The sequence below is a fragment of the Jaculus jaculus genome, chromosome 1 (genome assembly GCF_020740685.1).
Source record: "Jaculus jaculus isolate mJacJac1 chromosome 1, mJacJac1.mat.Y.cur, whole genome shotgun sequence".
Taxonomy (NCBI): domain Eukaryota; kingdom Metazoa; phylum Chordata; class Mammalia; order Rodentia; family Dipodidae; genus Jaculus; species Jaculus jaculus.
Genome location: NC_059102.1, coordinates 217854344 through 217876011, shown reverse-complemented (window position 1 = coordinate 217876011; position 21668 = coordinate 217854344). Strand labels below are relative to the sequence as shown.

The window sequence follows — 21668 nt, the reverse complement described above, 5'->3', positions numbered from 1 at the left end:
TTGGGATAAACCTAACCAAGAAAGTAAAGGATCTCTACAATGAAAACTTTAAAACACTCAAGCAAGAAATTGCAGAAGACACTAGGAAATGGAAAAACATCCCTACTTCCTGGATTGGATGAATCAATATTGTGAAATTGGCAATCTTACCAATCTACACATTTAATGCAATCCCCCTCAAAATTCCAATGGCATTCTTCCCATAGAAATAGAAAAAACAATCCAAAAATTCATTTGGAATCACAAAAAACCTTGAATATCTAATATAATACTGCTCAACCAAAATGAGTCTGGTGGTATCACTATACCTCATTTTAACCTGTACTACAGAGCTATAGTAACAAAAACAGCATTGTACTCCCACAAAAGCAGACATGTAGATCAATGGAATAGAATAGAGGACCCAGATGTAAGTCCAGGCAGCTATAGCCACCTGATATTCGATATATTTGCCAAAAAATCTCATTGGATAAAATACAGTCTCTTCAGCAAATGGTGCTGGGAAAACTGGATATGTACCTGTAGAAGGATGAAAATAGATCTTCTCTCTCTCCATGTACATGAATTAAGTCTAAATGCATTAAAGACCTTAACATCAGACCTGAAATTCTGAAACTTCTAGGGGAAAAAGCAGGAGAGACCCTTCAACATATTGGTCTTGGCAAAGACTTTCTGAATGTACCCCAGTTGCTCCTGTAATAAAACCACAGATAAACCACTGGGACCTCAATTAATTAGAAAGATTTTGTACTGCAAAGGACACTGTGAATAAAGCAAAGAGACAACCTACAGAATGGGGAAAAAATCTTTGCCAGTTATACATCTGATAGAAGACTAATATCTAGGATATACAAAGAATTCAAAAAGTTAAATAATAAGTAATCAAAGAAGCCAATCAAAAAAAATGGGCTATGAAGCTAAATAGAGAGTTCTCAAAAGAAGAAATACGGATGGCGTGTAAGCATCAAAAAAACCTGTTCAACATCCCTAGTCATCAGGGAAATGCAGATTAAAACTACAATGAGGTTCCATCTCACTCCTGTCAGATTGGCTATCACATGAAAAGAAATAATCATAAATTCTGGTGGGGATATGGAAAAACAGGAACACTTCTACACTGTTGGTGGGAATGCAATCTGGTCCAGCCATTGTGGAAATCAGTGTGAAGGTTCCTAAGACAGCTAAAAGTTGATCTACCATATGTCCCAGTTATAGCACTCCCAGGCATATATCCTAAGGAGTAATTTCTTAGAAGTATGTGCTCAACCATTTTTATTGCCGCTGTATTCATAATAGCTGGGATATGGAACCAGCCTATATGTCCCTCAACTGATGAGTGGATACTGTAGATATGGCACATTTGTACAATAGAGTTCTCTACTCAGTAGTAAAGAAAAATGAAGTTATGAAATTTGCAGGAAAATGAATGGATCTGGAAAGGATTACACTAAGTGAGGTAACCCAGGCCCAGAAAGCCAAGTGCCACATGTTCTCTCATATGTAGATCCTAGCAACAGATGACTGGGCTTCTGTGTGAGAAGGAGAAAACTCAGTAGCAGAGGCCAGTAAGCTAATAAATAGATATAAAGGGAAGAAAAAGGAAGGGAGGAGGGTACTTAATTGGTTGCTATTGTATATATCTATGTAGAAGAATAGAAAAGGTCCAAAGTGAGGTCAGGGGAAGAGATTGAGTAAAGGAAAAGTGGAGGGAGGGCTAATCAAAATCTAAGAGGATATAAATAAATCATATGGAATCCTCCAGTTTTGGACAATAGAACACTCAGGAGCATTAGATTGTTGCTAGAAAATCTTTAGTGCCAGAAATGGATACCTTCCAGTGAGTTGTTGGCCAGGGAGATGCCTGATGCCCCCAAAACATTATAGGCCATTGCCGAGGCCCTTGATTTCCCACCAGGAATAGATGGTAAGACCCTATTGCTGAAGACCCCACATACTTGGTTGGCAAGGCCACTGAGAAATCCTGCTGCAACTGAGCTGATAACCTCCTCCATGTAGATGAGCTGACAGAAAGCTGGAAGAAGCCATTCTACATGCAGTTTAATGGTAGAAAGAGATACGACATTTGAAGATACTCAATAGTGGACACTTCAATCCTTATAAGTGGCCAACCAGGCCAAATGAGCCAATGGGTGCAATAGTGGCACATCTGTCATAGTGTAAACCAACTGCTTTTCAATTGGACTGGAGGCCTGCTTCATGGGAGGAAATACATCCCTGATACTGATAATTTAAAACAGGCATAGTCATGAGCCCTAGGGTTGTAACATCTGCTGATGTCTGCCTAAATGTATGTACTGTGCTACTCAAACTGCCCAGTAAGCACTTCTTTTAATATTTATACCCTTATTTTAATGCTACTCTCATACTGGTTAGAGAATATTTTTTCAGATGGCAGTGACCTTGGGATGACTCAGAACGTATAATAAATAGTGCTGGAAAGACGTGACTGGAGTACTGAGTAACATCTCTATCACACCTTCCTAGGCTCAGGGTCTAATGCGGAAGAGGTGGCAGAAAGAATGTAAAAGCCAAAGGAAGGTTAGGATTTCTTACAACATGTTCCCTCCAGACATAAAGTGACCTGGATATCCATGACCTCATAGTGCCTAACACTACCTACACAAGACTGTCTACATAAGAGAAGGAAAAGACTGATTGAGACGTGGAAGGGATATGATAGAGAATGGAATTTCAAAGGGGAAAGTGGGGGGAGGGAGAGTATTACCATGGGATAATTTTTATAATCATGATAAATGTTAATAAAAATTGAGAAAAAAAAAATCAGATGTCTGTAGCTGTCTGAATTAACATCTGGTTATTCTGTTCCATTGGTCTCAATGTCTGTCTTTGTGCCAATACCATGCTGTTTTTGTTACCGTGGCTTTGTAATATAGCTTAAAATTGGGTTTGGTGATATTACCAGCCTTATTTTTGTTGCTAAAAATTGTTTTGGCTATTTGAGATTTTTTTTGTGCTTCAAAATGAATTTTAGTACTGTTTCTTTCCTTTTCTTTCTTGTTTTCTTTTTTTTTTGTTGTTGTTGTTGTTCTGCTTCTGTGAAGAATGCCATTGGAATTTTAATGGAGATTGTATTGAATGTGTTGATTGCTTTTGGTAAGATTGACATTTTCATAATATTGATTGTTCCAATCCAAGAACATGGGACATCTTTCCATTTCCTTGTGGCTTCCGCAATTTCTTACTTGAGTGTTTTAAAGTTCTCATTGTAGAGATCTTCACTTACTTGATTAAGTTTGTTCCAAGGTATTTTATTTATTTATCTATTTTGGGGCAATTGTGAATGGGAGATATTCCCAGATTTCATCCTCTGCATTTGTTATTAGTATATAGGAAAGCTACTGATTTCTGTGTATTTATTTTGTATCTTGCTTCATTGCTAAAAGTATTTATCAGTTCTTATAGTTTGTTGATAAGGTCTTTAGGGCCTTTTATGTATAGAATCTTATCATCTGCAAATAGTGATAATTTGATTTCTTCCTTTCAAATTTGTATCTCTTTTATGAGTGTCTCTTGCCTTATTGCTATAGGTAAGACGTCCAGTACTATATTAAACAAAAGTGGGGACAGTGCACACACTTGTTTTATTCCTGAATTTAGTGGAAGAGCTTTGAGTTTTTCATCATTTAGTATTATGTTGGTTTCATCATTTAGTATTATGTGGTTTGTCATCAATAGCTTTTATTATGTTGAGATAAGTTCCTTCTATTCTGAGTTTCAGTAATACTTTTACCATGAAAGAATGTTGGATTTTGCCAAATGCCTTTTTTTCATCTGTTGAGATGATCACGTGATTTTTGTCCTTCAGACCATTTATATGATGTATTACTTTTTGATTTGAGTATGTTGAACCATGCCTTCATCCCTGGAATAAAGCCAACTTGGTTGAGGTGAATAATCTTTCTGATATGTTCTTGTATTCTGTTTGCCAATATTTTGTTCTGAATTTTTGTGTTTGTGTTCATGAGGGAGATTGGTGTGTAATATTCTTTTCTGTCCTGTCTTTGTCTGGCTTTGGTGTGAGGGTGATGCTGGCTTCATGGAAGTAGTTTGGTAGAATTCCTTCCTTTTCTATTTTATGGAAAAGTTTAAGAAGCATTGGTGGTGTTGTTCCATGAAGGTCTGGTAAAATTCACCAGTGAGTCCATCTGTGCCTAATTTTTTTTTTTTAATTGGGAGAGTTTTTATAACTGCTTGGGTCTCCATACTTGTTATAGGTCTACTTAAATGGTTTATCTCATCTTGATTTAATTTTGGTAGGCCACATGAATCATGGAAATCATCTATTTCTTTCAGGTTTTCAAACTTAGAGGCATATATATTCTTAAGGTGTGTCTTTATAAATTTCTAAATTTCTTTGGTATCCCTTGTAATGATGCCTTTTCATCTCTAATGTTAATTTTTTATCTCTTCTGTCTTTCTTCTGGTTAGATTTGCTAAGGATTTATCAATCTTGTTTACCCTTTTAAACAACCAACTCTTTGTTTCATTGATTTTTTGGATTATTTTTATTTGTCTCTATTTCATTAATTTCTGCCCTAATCTTTATTATTTCTACCTGTCTACTGATTTTTGGTTTGCCTTGTTCTTCTTTTGCCAAGGTCTTAAGGTGAAGTATTAAATTCTTTGTTTGTGAACTCTCTAATTTCCTAATACAGGCATTTAGAACTATAAATTTCCCTCTTAAAACTGCCTTCATTGTGTCCCAAAGGTTGTATTATCATCCTCATTTGATTCTATGAATTTGTTGATTTCCGTTTTGATTTCTTCCATGACCCATTAATCAATAGTGTACTGTTTAGTCTTCATGAATTTCTGTATGCTGTATAGCCTTTCTTGTTGCTGATTTACTGTTTAATCCCATTGTACTCAGATAGAGTACAAGGGATTATTTCAATCTTCCTGTGTTTGTTGAGATTTATTTTGTGTCCTAATATATGGTCCATGTGCTGCTGAGAAAAAAATGTATATTCTGCAGTGTTTGAATGGAATGTTCTGTATTTGTCTATTAGGTCCATTTGTTCCATGACATCATTTTATTTAGATGTCTCTCTCTCTCTTTTTATTTTTTGCCAGAATTACCTGTCAATTGATGAGAGTGGGGTATAGAAGTTACCCACTACAATGTGTTTGATGTTATCTGTGACCTAGTCTAATAGTGGTTTTTTTTAAAAACTTTTTATTTATTTATTTGAGAGCGACAGACACAAAGACAGATAGAGGGAGAGAGAGAGAATGGGCACGCCAGGGCTTCCAGCCTCTGCAAACGAACTCTAGATGTGTGCACCTCCTTGTGCATCTGGCTAACGTGGGACCTGGGGAAACGAGCCTCGAACCAAGGGTCCTTAGGTTTCACAGGCAAGCCCTTAATTGCTAAGCCATCTCTCCAGCTCTAATAGTGTTTTTTTGATGAAACTTGGAATATATCATTCCAAGCCCTTCTAGCTTTAAAGTTTGTGTTGGACAATCTACTGTGATCCTGGTGGGCTTGCCTTTGTAGGTGACTTGATTTTTCTCTCCAACTTCTTTCAATGTATTTTCTTTGGTTGGCGTATTTAGTAGTTTAATTATAACATGGTGAGGAGAGGTTCTTTTCAGGTTTTGGATGTTTGGTGTTCTAAAAGCTTGTATCTGCATTGGCATCTCTTTCCCAATTTGGGAAAATTTTTCTTCTGTGATTTTGTTGAAAACACCTACTAAGCCTTTGGATTGAAATTCTTCTCCTTCTATTATACCCTAAATTCTTATGTTTGATATTTTTGTAGTGTTCTGGATATCTTGAAATTCCAATTCATACCTTGCTATTAGCTTGTCTTTTTCTTTGTTGGCCTGTATTAGGTCTGCCATCTCATATTCTTGTTAAGATATTCTGTTCTCTCCTTCATTCATTCTACTGGGGAGACTCTCCACAGAGTTTTTTTCATTTCACTGAATGAAAATGGTAAAGCCAACCAAGAATATATAACCCATAACTGTCCCTGACAAGGAAAGAGAGATTAGCTCTTCCAATGCAGGCCTATGTACCTGGTTTATTTTTATTTTTTCTTTTTGTCAGTTGGCCTCATTACCTTTTGGGGTGGCTTCCAATCTCACCAATGCTGAATGCCCACCTCGATCCCTCAGTGTTTTGCTGTGGAGCTGAAGCTCTGATCATCTGTGCTGGCTGCGCTGATACTGGGGCCTGAATGCTGGAGGTTCATGGTTCTGATGTTGGGGGATGGGAGAGTTCAGACTTCTGGAGTTGCTCAGGCAGTTCCACCTGGGTCCTTTTCTGTAGCAGCTTAGTTGACTTCAACTGTCTTTCCTTCAGGTTTCTTAACTTCGCAAGAAGCCTGATGAACTTGAAGAATCCCCTTGTTTGGTCTCTGCTGCTGTAGCTGCTTGGTGTGCCTAATTGGGCGGTGCCAAGCAGGTGTGCAGATGGCATGGCTGGGCGGGCCACAAGCACCTCAGAGGGACTCTGGTTTTTTTCCTCCTGTCTGGTGCATCTTGTTCTCTCTGGCTTCTCCACTGTGTCTAAGAACAACCTATACTCCTTCACTTTTCAGAAGAGTGTATTTTGCTGGGGTTTTGCTTAAATCCCTCCATAGGCTGATTTTGTATGGCTTCTATGCTGCCATCTTACCTGAAAGTCTTTGCCCTCTGTCCAGACTTATTTTTTTTTTAATTTTTTTTTTATTATTTATTTATTTGAGAGTGACAGACACAGAGAGAAAGACAGATAGAGAGAGAATGGGCGCGCCAGGGCTTCCAGCCTCTGCAAACGAACTCCAGACACGTGCGCCCCCTTGTGCATCTGGCTAACGTGGGACCTGGGGAACCGAGCCTCGAACCAGGGTCCTTAGGCTTCACAGGCAAGCGCTTAACCGCTAAGCCATCTCTCCAGCCCCAGACTTATTTTTATAACCTAAACATTATTGAAGTTATGCCAGGCATAATTGAGTTTTCTCATTAAAATAAATCTTTGTGTTAAGATTAAGTTCTTTTATTTTAAAAAAGAGTAAGCCTTTTATTTTTCTTCGTTGTTCTTGTCCATGAAAATATGCCTTTAATACAGCAGTGAATATACTCTTCAGACCCTGTGGGTTTGTTATTTTGTGTGCTAATCCTGATAGTACAATGTGAGGATGTAGGTCTAGGAGATTCAGATTTTTTTAAATTTAACTTTCCAAATACTCATTGGTTATGTACTTATTTTCCATGAAAAGGTTCTAGCTAGTGAAATGAAAGCTTCCTGGTACTGTAGCATGTAGGTGAGCAATGCTATCTTAGAACACGTTTTTTCCACCTAAAGCAAAGACAATATACAGTAAAGGAGATGAAACTACTACTCTAATGTCAACAGTGGTCATTGCGGCTCGGAACTGTTACTGAGAAGGCTGTCAGGAATCCATGCCTGTATCAGCACTGCATATAAAGTGATGGGTAGAAGTTGTGTGGATGATACTTCTAGCTCTTTTTCCTAAAGTAGGGGCTCCATGAAAGCCTATACATTCTAATGCATTAATCTTTTCAGTTTATTAAGTTGTATTTTCATCCCTGAAATTTATTTGTGGTAAAATGTCTATGTATTACATGGTCACTCAGCTTGGAAAATAAGAAAATGTTTCCATTATTCAATAAAGCTAAAACTTCAGACGTCAGAATATGTAGAAAAATCGTTAATCACACTATTACCTTGTCAACTCAGAATTTACCTTTACTAGAGCCGGGTGTGGTGACACATACCTTTAATCCCAGTACTTGGGAGGTAGAGATAGGAGGATTGCTGTGAGGTTGAAGCCATCCTGAGACTAGTGAATTCCAGGACAGCCTGGGCTAGAGTGCACCCCTACCTTGAAAAACAAAACAAAACAAAAAAAGAATTTACCTTTATTAAGTTTGACAAACTCATTATAAATTTTGTGATTATTTAGATTTAAAACATATGAGATTTACAGTGAGATTTATGAAATAAATTTTTAGATTAATCTTGTTAGATAATATAAACAATCAGTGGCTAAAGGTGTTTAGGGGATTTTTTTAGGAAGCTCTCCTATACTTGAAAATACTGATAAGTTATTTAAAAGTCATTCTTCTGGAATGGAGAGATAGATCAGTGATTAAAGGTGCTTGCTTGCAAAGCCTGACAGCCCAGGTTAAGTTCCTTATACCTATGTAAAGCCTGATGCAGAAAATGGTGCATGTATCTGGAATTCATTTGCATTGGCAAGAAGCCCTAGCATGCCAATGCACACACACACTCTCTTTCTCTCTGTCTTGCAAATAAATAAATAACTAAAAAGTCTGTTCCTAGTATGTCATTGAATCCTGGAAATGACTTACTTTTGTTTGCTTTTTTTGTGACATATTAATTTCAGGCTTCCTTATGGCAGGACCATGGAATAAGCATCTAACAGACAGTCATAATGTAATATAGATCTTTCCAAAGATTGAGTATTAATTATTAATTAATTAATGCATGTATTTGTGTGCATAGGTGTATGTTCCACAGTTCACCCGTTGAAGTGAAAGGATAACCATGAGGTTTCTGTGCTCTTTTTCCACCTTTGAGACAATCTCTTGTCTTCAGATGAACACCAGTCTAGATGGCACATAAGTTTCCAGATTCTTTTGGCTCCATCTTCTATTGCTGTTTTATCACCGATGCATGTGCCACTTTCTGTCTGGTTTTATTTTACATGGTGCTGAGGAATTGAACACAGTTCAGTGGTTTATAGCCACTGAGCAATCTCCCTAGCTTTTGAGTTGAATGAATTTTAAAGTGATACTTAGGTTGTATGGTTAGTCTTGTCACTGTGAAAAAGTGCCTAAAAACATAAGGGGAAATATGATTTATTTTGGCTCCCAATTTCAGAGGGTTTAGTCCATGGTCACTTGGTTCAGTGTTTGTGGGATCATTGTAAGACAGAACATCATAGCAATAGAAGCATGTGGTGAAATGACTCCTTCATGGGGAACAAGAAGCAGAGAAGAGACCTGTTATTTATTACCAAGCTGATTTGGAACATTCAAAATGTATGATTTTATAGGAAAACCATTGAAAACAGTGCGTGTATTTTAAGACTAGCCCATCAAGGCCTATTTTATTCTTTATCTGACTGTGATAATCTTGTACTAACATTTCTAAATTGCAATGGTATTATATCAGCTACTCCTACTAAAATATTAAAAGACATAGGGTTGCTCCAGTGGCTTTGGTAGGTTGGTTTGGGCTGTTCCCTGATACCTTTAACACCACATGTAGTCTGTTCTGGTTGGATTCTAACAGGTTGTGAGTAATGGCATTAGCATTAGAAAGTGTGTTTGAATTTTATTTCTTTCTAGTTATCAACTGCAGTTTGTATGGCTATTGTATTTAACTATTTTTATACCAGTTTAAAAAATATATTTTATTTATTTATTTGAGAGAGCAAAAGAGGGAGAAGGGAGAGGGAGGGAGGGAGGGAGGGGGAGAGAGAGAGGATGGGGGAATGTGGATGGGCATGCCAGGGCTTCTAGCCACTGCAAACGATCTCCAGATGCATATGCCCCTTGTGCATATGGCTTACGTGGGTCCTGGAGAATTAAACCAGGACCCTTTGGCTTTGCAGGTAAATGCCTTAACCACTAAGAAATCTCTTCAGCCCAGATGCCAGTTTTTTATTAATTTTTTTCTGCTTTCTGTGAGTGAAATTTACTCACAATGGGGATTATCTTTTTTATACTCTGAAATACAAAATGAATTATTATTTATAATATTATTTATTGGAAGTGAATGTGCTTTATAAATGTAACAAGGGCCTATGTTTAAATTTGAATTATAAGACTTATGGTAGGCAGCTTTCTGTCACTGTGACAAAATGGCTGAGAAAACAACTTAATAAAAAAAAAGAATATTTGTCTTATTGTTTCAGAGGGTGCAGTCTGTGGTCATGTGGTTTTTGTTGCTTTTGGCTTTTTGTGGCACATGCATCATGGTGGGGAGTGTGGAGAGGAGCTGATCATGGGGGAAAAAAGGAGGGAGGGAGAGGTGGAGAGAGAGAATATGGATGCAAAAGGCCAGGGTTTCATATAATCTTTAAGAATACAGCCCAGTAACTGAACTTCCTTCCTATGGGCTTCACCTCCCTAAGGTTCTACCACATCTCAGTAGTACTACATTCTGGTGGCCAAGTCTATACTACATAGTGATGCTTTTTGGAAGATACTTTTCCAAATTATAACAAAGCCTGAGTATAAAATATATTAGTAATAAAAGTCTTTCTAGAAAAACTTTCTTTGGATGATTCTTAAAGCATTTCCATCCATATATGGTCAAAGTCACAGTTATGAATTTCAGTTACCACACTTGACAGAGTAGTAAGAATTTCAGTTATTCCTATACCGGAATGCTGGTTGGTAGAGCCCTGTCTGTTGATAGAACTGTGTTCTTGAAAATATGACCATGTGCTGCCTAGGGGGATTCTTCATTGTTTTAGTTTCACACATCCATGTTACATACAGTCTACTGAATATAAAAATGTTCTCACATGAAATCATATGTTTCTATCCTGAAAGTCCAACTTAGAGACAGAAATCTTACAGAGATGGTTATATGTGGCTTACCTGATGGTTGCCTGAAATTATTTATGATCTTTTTATTTCTTTGACTTCCTTATAGTGCTGACAGGATTATTTTTGTGGAAAGGTACATCCTTTCTGGATGGATGAGAATGCTATCCTTGCATGAGAGCTGTAGTGAGACCTGATCTGCTGCTCTAGATATGCCCATGATTTTTCTTTTTTTTCTTTTTCATCTCCTTTCTTCAACTACTTTGAAATTCTTTCAGGAAATAAGGATTCTTTATCCTGCTCTTGGCCATGCTTCACAGGGCATGCCTTTTTCTAATTTCTTTGATAGTCACTTCCTGTTCTGTTTTCAAATCTTGCTAATCTTGAAAAGAAGGTTTTGAACCTTGAAAAGCATGTGTTGTTACCTGCTTTCAGTGCTAAAACCAGTGAGTAAAATTATGCTAATTGCTTTTAATCTCTTAGTCACTTTAGTTTTGATATGAGAACTTTGTGGTATTTGTGAACAGACTTTTGAAATAATATAAAACCATTGCTCAGAAAAATAGTGCACTAGACACCATCAGCAGCACATGATAATGGCATTTAATGATAGTCAGGGCCCAATCTAATGCTGGCTGTTTCTGACTTTTCTTTAAAGGAGCACAACATATGAAGTTTACTTTTTAATTTTTTTTCTACATTGTGTATGTATTTTTACATCTGTTTGTGATTATTTTGCCTTGTAACTACCACCTTAGGCCCAGTTCTTTTTTATGGGAAAAAATCAATTCCTTTTGTAATAAGTTATATTTTGGAAAATTTCTCTGACAGACCATGAGCTCTTCTTATGAAACATTCAATACAAGAAAAAATATGCAGCTATAATTCACTTCAGAAATATGGATTTAGATAATAGATAGTGAATATTTTATATGTAAGTTACATTTATGAGGATAAAAACTTGCGTCTTCTAGACAAATATGATAATTTAATATGAAGCATGATACTACTAAAGAAACAACAAGCAAACAAACAAAAATTCTGTCACTGGATGAACTGTGTTTTGTCCCAAGATAGTCTACATTGAAACAGAACTGTTTGAAAAGACTTGTTGTAAGATGACATCATAGAAATATCTTCATTTAGGTTCATACTGTAGCATACAGTCAAAGGAAGTTACAGCAAGCTTCCAAAGTGGGTAAAAATTTATATGTGTTTAAAAATCATAAGTATGTTAAAAGATTTAAGTATTAGGGAGAAGTACAAAGGATCTGGGTCAAAGACTTGAAATAACTTATTTAGCATTGATACTCACAGGGTTTCTTAGAGATTGAGAGGTGTTTTGAAAATTAGAAGCTGAGTATCTTGCAACCCAAGAAGTGTATGATATAGCTATTACTAGGGTAGTGCACTGCTGAGTTTCAAAACTGAGAGAACAAAGAAGATAAATCCACATAAACTAAATGCTCATTGACCATATGCTTATTATTATTATTATTATTTTAACCCCATGTTTTCTCACCCTAGAGTCCCAGGGTATCTGACACTGGGAATTCAGATCTGCTGAAAGGAGGTTCATCAGCCATCTGTGCAGCTCTGCTGTTCGCTTTTCAGTTGAAAGTGTGAGAAAGCCTTGGAAATGATGAGAATGCAAAGCACTTCCACTGGCTGATCCTTTGGAATAAGCTATGACCATTTTTTCTCACATATTTGAAGCATAGCTTTTTTTATTTTTTCAGGAGCTGTCTTTTTGTTTTTAATATAAAGATAATCTTAAGTTTTTTTCATGTAGAGTATATCCTGTTGTAATATTCAGATCTATCTATAAGCTCCTTTTTGCATTATACACATAAAATGTGGGAAATTTGTTGATTTTGTTATGTACCCTGGATTTCTAAAAGTGTGTTAAATATCACCTGACAACTTATAAATAGTGACTGTCTTGATAACATAATAATATGGCATGCCGTCTTTCTCCGTGACCTTGGGGATTTGGGTACATTTTTTTCTTCTTGTTTTTTTTTTTTTTTTTTTTTTTTTTGTTGTTGTTATTTTGAAGCCAAGGCCTCCTGCATGCTAGGCAAGTGCTCTCCCACTGTGCTGCAGCTCCACCATAGAATGATTATTAAAGGTAATATGAGAATAATCTCCCACGTATGTCAGAAAAGTATATGATAATGTTTGTGAACACATTTGAAGTTCTTTGGAAGAAAATTCTTTAAGTGAGGAATGTAATCAGTTCCCCCACCATTGCTGCTCATGCTCATGCGAACAGCCTAGGGAAGCTCTGCAGTGAGGCACTGTTGGGGTTGTACCAGTACAATACTACCAATGCTGCAAGATGAGTAGGTGGTGCTGTTTTCTCTAGAAGTAACTCTAGTGCTCTGTGGTGAGTTTGCACTGGCATCTTCTCACAGTGGAGAGCACAAGTGAGTTTCTTCTCTCTGTACCTACTGTCTACTTCAAATTGACCCCTGGAAACTTCCTTTTACACAGGCTTTTATTCTTTACCCCACATGGGCTGGATGTCTATCACACTTTTTGTGTCTTCCCTGAGGTAAATGGTGAATGAACACTTACTCTATCTTTCCAGATAAGGGATATGCTAACTCAGGCATAGTTGTATCATATCCCAGAGGGTGGCAAGAAACAGGTTATAGAGACTTGTAATTAAAAATAAAAAGTGCCATGGATGTGTGCTGTGGCTTGAATGACACTTTCAAAACCCATATTGAAATTTAATTGCTATCATAAAGGTTTTAAAAAATAAGACTTTTGGTGCTAGGGAAATGGCTCAGCAAGTAAAAATGTTTGCTATGTATGCATGAGGACTGTCAGGGTCTAAGAAGGCTTAAGTTTGATTCCTAGAATCCATGTAGAAATGTGGCCACACATGCCTATAATTCCAGTGCTGGGGGGAGCTGGTGCTCAGTGGTCAGAAAGTCTGATTGAAATCAGCATCTCTGGGTTCAGTGAGAAATACCATCTCAAGGAAACAAGCAGAAGAGTGATAGACAAGGACACTTGACATCCTCTGGCCTCCACATGCATGGGACACATGTATCTGCACATACATGTGCATGTATCACATATATATCACAGTATGTTCCATACCAAGCATACATAGTATAAGCTCCCCTCCCCAAATAGGACAATTAAAAGACATTTGGGCTATAAAGACCCAACATTCATGAATGGATGAATGAATGAGTGGTTATTATTGAGAGTGGGCTACTATCATCTCCGTCTTCTATATTCTGTTCTCCTCCCTTCCTCGTTGCCCCCTTCTCTATTTCACCATATAGCATGAAGGGCCTGGATAGATCCCAGCACCATGTTCTTGAGCTTTCTGACCTCCATAACCAATGGCCAAATAAATCTCATGCTTTTTAAAATCACCCAATCTGAAGTAGATTCACTTTCCTGAGGGGGACATGTTTCAAGATATCCAGTGGATTCCTGGAACCACAGATTGTACCAAAACCATTATAATATATGCCTATGTATGTATGAATGAATGTATGTAATATATATAATAAAATGTATATAGTACATATATGTGTATGTATGTTACATATATATGTGTACCCACAACACAGTTTAATTTAGACATAGTGGAAATTAAAAATAGTTAATAAATAACAGTACACTATAATAGAAGTTAAGTGATTATGACATCTACCCCTCTTGCAAAATATCTTCTGGTCACACTAATCTTTCCTATGACATGTAAGAGCCCACCCTCTCCCCTACACAGGTAGGATGTTGAGACACTTTAGTTGTGGTAATTAGTGGACTATCATTCTAAGAGAAGGGTATCCTTTGAATTTTGGAGAAGATCCAATGATAGCATATTACAGGGCTTTGTTACCTGGAGAGTGCTCCATCACATGTGTCAGGGAAAACTTAAGACAACCTTGGTCATAAGAAGAACAGAGTTTTGTCCATTTTTGTTTTTCTTTTCTTTTGTTTTAGTTGGGTATAAAAATTTATTACACATAAAGAATAATTACCACTAATGAATGCAGATAAGCTAAGACACAATGGTATTAGATGGCTAGCTCTTTGGAAAGTGAATGGGTTTAGGTGGCTTGGAGCTTTCATGCCATGGTGATTGGTCAGTCAGACATAAAGGCACATGCCAACCACTACAGAGCTTCAGGGCATCAAGGGATTGCCCTGAGTGCCCACAATGCCCTCCCTGTCTGACCTAGAGCTTCAAAGGAATGGCACACCCAGAAGCAAGAGAAAGAGCTTCCTAAGGTGGCCCAGGCTTTTCTCTGAAGTCACGGCAACACCACTGTAAGCACTATATTTAATTGGATGATTCCCACAAACTATACATGGACATTTCTAGCCATCACAATTCCGTGGAGTACAAAACACCAAGTTACAGGCTGTGGGGAAAGGAAGGTAGCGCCCATGGCGGCCCCCTCCAATCCTGTTGTTCTACTGGTAAGGACTGGGGAAGGTTAAACGAGGCCCTCCTTTCAATGTAGAAAAGAATTACTCTGATTGATATTAAATTGTATTGAAAACAAAATGGACTAAAAAGCAAATACTACTCTATGTTGGGGTGGAAGTGGGAGGAAAAAATGAGTCCTTCAAAGCAGGAAGGAGACAGCTGGGGAGGTTTCCGTGGCTGTGATCCAGTTGGTCACTCACGCTGCTCCATTTTTACTTTCGGTGGTCTCAGGAAGGTCCGATTCTTCTTCTCTTTCTTCCCCTTTGTATTTGCTTGGAAATTTCGCCAGCTATCTACTCGACCGTCTCGACTTTCCTCAAAGTTTTTCTGCCATTCCCTTTCTCGTTTGGCTTTTTCTTGAGCTTCAATCTCCTCTTCTCTTTGTTGTTTCATTTCGTGCATTTCTTTGTCTTCTCTCTTTTTTTTTAATTTCCAGCTCAGCAAACAGTTTCATGGTCTGTTTATATAGTGCTTGTTTGAACAGCTCTGGATCATCCTCCTCCACATTTATAGGTTTTCCTTCCTTCTTTAATTGTTTTTTTTTTTTTTTTTCGCTCTTTAACAGTGTGTTCCACGTATTCTTTTCCTGCCTGAATTACATCCAGGGCCCTCTCCTTTTGTTCCTGATCCAGTAGCAACTTGTAAGCTTTGTCCACAGCTTCAAAAGCCTTCTGTGCTCTGTCAGCATCATCTTGATTTTTGTCAGGATGCACCAATATAGACAACTGTCAAAACCTCTTTTTTATTTCTTCATCTGTCACCTCAGGATCTATTGGAGAACCTCAAATGGGTTCAAATTAAAGTAACAGGAACCAGGACGGGTCAATCTTTCAATCTGATTTTTGGATGTTAGAACTGAATCTCTTTTCTCTATTTGTTTCACCTGCTGTGATGTCAGACTCTGAACCAACTAATGAGTCTCTTACTGAGGTTTGTTATCTCACTGTAGAAGGTCATAAATGCCTCCTCTGTGCTGCCTGCGCCGCCCGAAACCATTTTTGTTTTTCATGAACACCTTAGATCCTGTTGCCTCTGACGCTTAACGTCAGTTAAAAGCATTCTGTTGATGTTCACCTTGAATCTCAGAAATTTCCCAAGAGGTTTGGCTCTCTTGAAGAATCAAGTTCTGTATTTTGAGGACACCTGAGCCCTATCTCTGACACACATTGTTCTTTGTCAAAGAATTGTTGTCTACCATTTGAACTTGAGGGGAGACTCCCCACCAGGCCAGTGCACTGCTCCAGTCTTGGCTAGGCTCCAAGCTCTTGGCAGCTTCCCAAGCAGGTCTGAGAAGCCGCAAGACCAGCCTTCCCAGGAGTACATAGCAGCCCTGCAAAGCGTGGGCCTGGTTTCCTTTGGGGAACATGCCGGCATTGGCTCAGCATTCTGGTTGACTCTGACCAGAAAGGATAACTAATAGGCTTCTTGGTATTTCTTGTTTATGGTATTAATAACTAGAAATAGACCTCTACCTGATAGGCAGTTTTAACTAATGAAAGTAGTTAGTCATGTTAAGCTGGGACTGGAGGAGACATTACCAAGTTCATGTGATTTGAAAGATGCAGGAAGGCCCCACCTGTGAAAAGGCTGTGCATCAGGCTGTCTGCCAAGTTGTTTGTGATTCTCTCACTGTGCTTGGGCAAACAGAACCTTCTCTCTGCTGACCAGCTCTGTGACCTGGGTCACATCACTTCACCACAGTGTCCTCACGTTTTTGTCCAAAGAAAGAGTGGGGTGAGTCAGGGGTTGCCACACAAGCAATATAAATTAGTAATGCAGGCACCACAGACATTGTTTCTTATGAAGCATATGGGCCTTTTAGCACCATGGCAGTGTGGGAACTGGGCCATATATTTCTAGTGTGAGAAAAGCTTATATCGATATTTACATCATGATACATGACCTCTGCCACTCAGCCTGTATCAGAGGATATTGTGGCTCGAATGTGAGATGACCTGTGGAAGTTGAAGCCTCAGTTGCTGACTGGTGGTACTGTTTCAAGAAATCTTAGGCAATTAAGGCCTAGCTAGTGTAAGGACTCAAGACTGTATCTTGCCCTGACCCCTTCCCATCTGTCCATATATCTACCTATCCATCTCTCTCCTTGCTTCCTGACCACCATGATGTAAGCTGTTCTGCTCCACCAATTCTCCCTGCCATGATAGAATTTTCTTGCTGTAACTGTGAATAAAAATCAGTCTTTCTTTCCTGCTTATTTATTTATTATTACTTTGGCAATTGTTTTGTTTTGTTTTTCTCGAGGTAGGGTCTCACTTTAACCCATGCTGACCTGGAATTCAGTCTGTATTCTTAGGGCGGCCTCCGACTCACAGCGATCCTCCTACCTCTGCCTCCCGAGTGCTGGGATTAAAGACGTGCACCACCATGCCTGGCAACTTTGGCAATTTTATACACATTGTGATCTTCCTACTTACCCTCTCCCGTTTCCCCTCCCACTAAAACACAATTTTGTTTTTAAATTGTTTATGATAGGTATTCTCACACTGTGATGAGAGTGCTAATGAGTTCAGGGAATACCATGGAGTATGTATTGGGAAGGGTCTTGGAGAAGATGTGGTTCATTTTTAAAGCCACTACTCAGTTTTAGCCTTCACTGATAGTCCCCAGGGTCAGGGGAAAAGGAGGGGCTGTAGAAATGGATTAGTGGGTGTTGAAAGAATTAACCTAAGACAGATCAGGGCAGATAAAGACAAATTTATTGAGTACACTGCAGAGGGAGCAATGATAAAATTGCTGCCTGCTGGGGGATAGTGACTGTAACTGTTTTCATTTGGGAGCTTTCTTCCTTTCAGTTTGGGTTTCTTCCATGCAATTCCTGCCATGCAAATGAGAGCAGTCCTGATTGGTTGATGTTTGACTCTGAGTGGGGGGTCATGGTTAATTTTATTGGCTGTGATAAGAGACATCATTATTGTATTTGAATTTGGTGGGAAAGAAGCATTGTTCTCTTTCATAGTGAAATTGTTACCCAAGTTGTTAGGGTAAAACCAACTAACCGTGGTAGGCCAATTAAAGGGGTAATAGTGAAAAGCAGAAAAAGGAGATTGATGAGTCAATGTATCCACATTGGGAAGAAAAGCAAATAAAGAGGTCTAGCAGTTCTCTACTCCAGACCATTTTTGGATCCAGACATGAAGTTCATGTTTACTTATAGGGCAAGAGGTATGCATATCTGAGTAGTACTAGTCAAGTGTGGTTCTGTCCATCAATGGCTCATCAAAATCTAAGGTCCAGTCTTTCCTACAAGATGCTTAGTTGTCAGAACTGTGTGAAATCTCTTCCTGGGAGAGAGGTTCCTCTTCTGACTGGCAACAGGCTTCAACCTTATCTTTTGTCCAGCATGAAGTTCCTCAGGAAATTCCAGTTCCTTAGGGATCACTATTTCAATAATATGATAGCCAAAGATAGGGGCACAAGTGTCCTGTATACGTTTTAGAAAACCTTATACTCCTGTCAGGATGGTTACACTGTAAGGAAGTTCTCTTGGACTAGGTTTGTATTGTAGATATACTGATGAGACTCTGTTTCCTCAGTCATGGATTTCCCCCCACAAGGCCTGTATTATATCTGTAAAAATTGATCAATTTCTAAAATTATATATATTGTCCAAAAATAAGAATAAAACACATGCAGGAAGAATTTGAAGCATTTTTTTTTCTTTTTGCCTTTGCAATCAAAACAATCTCAATGTTTTCTTTTAGCATTGAAATTCTATGAGGTTCTATAAGCTTCTGAACTAGAAGTTACTACTCAACGTGTGGCCTGTGGACCACCACATCAGCATCTCCTGCAAGCTTGAGAGAAATGAATCTCAAGTTTTGAAGCAGATCTATATGCTCTTTATTTTAGCAAAATCTCACAAGTTTCAGGAAAGGCCCTACCAAAATGTTTCAGAAAATATGCTATACCTGTTGGTATGTGAGAATATATCCAGTCTTAAGATTAATTTTGATGCATGGAGAAAAACAGATCTGTGACTTTCATTTGCACAGTTGTTTTTGTATTGTCAGCATAGTGGCGCAGGAGACATGGGAACTTTGAGCTTCTGACTGATACTAAAGGCTGAAAAGATTGCTTAGTTGGTAAAGTGCTTGCCTGCAAGCTTGCATATATGTCTTGGATCCTCAGAACCCATGTTATAAAAAAATGCGTGGGGCTGGAGAGATGGCTTAGCAGTTAAGATACTTGCCTGTGAAGCCTAAGGACCCAGGTTCAATTCCCCAGGAACCACATAAGCCAGGTGCACAAGGTGGCACATGTATCTGTGGTTTGTTTGCAGTGGTTGGAGGCCCTAGTGTGCCCATTTTCTCTCTCTCTCTTTATCTCATAAATAAATAAATATATTTATTTTTTTAGATTCTAGGACCTTATTCCCTAGCCCACTCACTTGTGCCAACCTGAATAGGAGTATCCAAGCTGGTCTCATTCTCCAGCACTGTGCACTGAGTAGGCTGGCCAGGGTCCCAGTGAGTGCTTCCCCCATACTTAGTCCAGGGGATACAACTTGGCCCATGTATGACTGGGGTGGGGATCAGCCTATTTGGAGCTGACCTCACTCCCCAGCCTATGTACCTGCAGTACCCTGAGTAGGGACCGTCCAGGCTGGTCACATTCTGCAGCCTAGACCTGGAAGAAACTACAAGAACAAGGAGGAACCTGCTTATCTTCCAGAGAGACAAGCGCAGACCTGCAGGTAAATGGTCAGCCCAGGCCCACCTGGATCAAGGTTAACCTGGCCACTCAAAACAACTCTCACAAGAACCACTGTTGGTGCATCTCAGTAAGAGAAATGGACTAACTGCAGATGGGCAAACCCCTGTGCAAAAATAGCACAAGAAAATAAGGTAAGATATCCCCAACAATAATGCATAGTCACAGAGTAGAAGCCTTCCATGCAAACTACTTAGAAGAAATAAAATTCCAAAGTACAATTACAATAAGCATATTCAACAAATTTAATGAGGTAAGAACAAGTGGCTGAATAAAATGGAAGATAACCAACAAGAACTCAATAGATGGCTGATTGAAATGGATGAGAATCAACAACAAAAAAGAGCTCAGTGGACAGTGATCAAATAAAGAAATTAATTGCAAGAGACAATAAGAAAGTCAAACTAAGAACTGAAAGTGGAGTTCAATAAAGAGGTAGAGGTAGGTAGAAATACCTAATGCAAAGGAAAAACAAAATAGCTCATTTAAAAGGCTCCCAGGAAAGTCTCACAAATAGAATAGATCATGTGGAAGACAGGCTACTAGAACTTGGGACAAGACAGAAGAAATAGACTTGAAATTCAAAATTAACAACTAGTTCAAAAAAAATGAGAGAAATGTGGGAAGCCTTAAAAAGACCAAACATTTGAATCATGGGTATACAGGAAGAGGCAGAACTATAGGCCAAGGACATCGAGAATATCTTTAATGTAATTACTGAAAAAAAAAGTCCTAATCTTATAAACAAGAGGCTTGTCCAGGCACAGGAGGTGCACAGAACACCAAATAGATAGAACCAGAGATGAAATTCCCCACATTACATTATAGTTAAAACATTAAACACAGAAAAAAAAGAGAGAGTATGAAAAGCTGCAAAATAAAAATAGCTTTTCACTTACAAAGGTGAGCTCATTAGAATTACATATAATTTTCAAAGGAAACCCTAAAAGCCAGAAGGGCTTAGAATGGAGTGTTTCAAATTTTGACATACCATTGCTGCCAACCCATACTGCTATACCTAGCAAAATTATCTTCAAAATAGAAGGAGAAAGAAAAACTTTACATGCTAAAAGCCAGCTTAATGAGTACATGAGCACTCAGCCAGCCCTTCGGAAAATACTGGATGAAATATCTCACATTGAAGACAAGAATAAACATAGGAAGGATAAAACAGTAATCAAAACTAGAACAGATAGGAAAGTAAGTGAAGATCAAAAAACACCAAAGCCTGCAAAGTCTTCATCTTGACATAGATTAACTCAAACCTGTCAGTTATAACTCTGATCAACTCCTTAACCAAAAGACACAAGCTATCATGGAATGGATTAGAAAGCTGGATCTATCCATCTGCTGTCTTTCAAGAAACACATCTGTGGTGGTTTGATTCAGGTGTACCCCGTAAACTTAGGTGTCCTGGATGCTAGGTTCCTAGCTGATGGAGATTTGGAAGTAACGCCTCCTGGAGGGAATGTATTGTTGGGGGTGGGCTTATGGGTATTGCCCGAAAACCACAGGCTTTTGCTAGTAAATCCCAGTGCCAGAATTGAGTTACTACCTATAATGAGCTGTTGGTCAGTGAGGCTCTTGAGGCCTCTAAAACAATGTAGAACATTGCTAGAGCATTTAGTTACCCACCAGGACTAAATGATAAGACCCTATTGCTGAAGAGACTACACGCTGCATTTTCTGGACATTTAGAGATCATGCTGGAACTAAGACAGACACCAGCTCCCTGCTAGCTTTCTCTCATAGTTCTAGAATGTGCTATGCGAGCTGCTGGGGGATAAAGGTCACTAACGATATAAACAAGCAGTGGATCCTGCAAGCTATTAAATCAACCAGCCAGGCAAGATATATACATACCAGTATAATAGTTACACAAAGGCTATGGAGGTAATTA

General features: G+C 38.5%; 1 protein-coding gene and 1 pseudogene across 2 annotated transcripts in view; one reads left to right on the top strand and one right to left on the bottom strand.

The window, feature by feature from the left end:
• Nucleotides 1-21668, top strand: part of Stox2 (storkhead box 2) — a 258791-nt gene that overhangs the window by 89473 nt on the left and 147650 nt on the right. The gene's annotated exons all lie outside the window — the stretch shown is intronic.
• LOC101603531 lies at nt 15083-16403 on the bottom strand (annotated as a pseudogene).